Here is a 462-nt window from a genome sequence, read left to right as displayed (position 1 = left end):
TTGACAAAAGATATTTTTCAACTACAAGCCAAGGGGTGGAGTCTTACTATGAAATCTTGATATCCAGAGAAAACATGATAGATAACTAGCAGATAGCCACCCCAGACCAACTTTCAAATGATTGGACAATCTGCCGGTCTTTAAAATAACCCTGGGAAATGTTTGGGGCCCTGCAAAGATAATATATTGCAACCACCTACTGCCCATGGAAGAATTAATCTCCTAGTGATCAGGGAGAATAAGCCAAGAAGGTTCCAAGAAAAGCTTGTCCACAAATTGCAGGTGTATTGTTGGAGTCAGATGAGAAAGAAGTTGCATGTTGTTATATTCTTTTATTTTTATTTTTATTTATTTATTTATTTTTGCTTTTTGGTGAGGCAATAGGGGTTAAGTGACTTGCCCACACAGCTAGTAAGTGTTAAGTGTCTGAGGTTGGATTTGAACTCAGGTCTTCCTGACTCC

The sequence above is a fragment of the Vombatus ursinus genome, unplaced genomic scaffold (genome assembly GCF_900497805.2).
Source record: "Vombatus ursinus unplaced genomic scaffold, bare-nosed wombat genome assembly UNPS02014982.1, whole genome shotgun sequence".
NCBI classification, from domain to species: Eukaryota; Metazoa; Chordata; class Mammalia; order Diprotodontia; family Vombatidae; genus Vombatus; species Vombatus ursinus.
This window is presented reverse-complemented; position numbering follows the sequence as displayed.